Genomic DNA, 236 nt, shown 5'->3' on the forward strand with positions numbered 1-236 from the left:
TGTACGCGTTCCATGTAAAGCATGACTTGCACAACGAGACAGGTCGCCGTCTGGGTACATCCCTTGCGCATGGCGATGTTCCTCTGGCGGTCGAGTGCGTCGGATAGACTCGCAGCAGGACGAGCGTGTTATTAGTAGGGGCGACAACGCGAGCTCGAGTTAATGTCGACGCGTGGCTGTGGTTATGTTGCCACGCGTACCTTCATTGTGAGGACGAGGACGGGTAAAGGGGGGGA

At 57.2% G+C, this 236-nt stretch overlaps 1 protein-coding gene across 1 annotated transcript in view; it reads right to left on the bottom strand.

Annotated features, from left to right (window-relative positions):
• LOC119592485 overlaps positions 1-236 on the bottom strand; it is a gene marked incomplete at its 3' end in the record, with an annotated part of 49,771 nt that overhangs the window by 31,985 nt on the left and 17,550 nt on the right.

Source organism: Penaeus monodon, chromosome 30 (assembly GCF_015228065.2).
Source record: "Penaeus monodon isolate SGIC_2016 chromosome 30, NSTDA_Pmon_1, whole genome shotgun sequence".
In the NCBI taxonomy this organism is placed as follows: Eukaryota; Metazoa; Arthropoda; class Malacostraca; order Decapoda; family Penaeidae; genus Penaeus; species Penaeus monodon.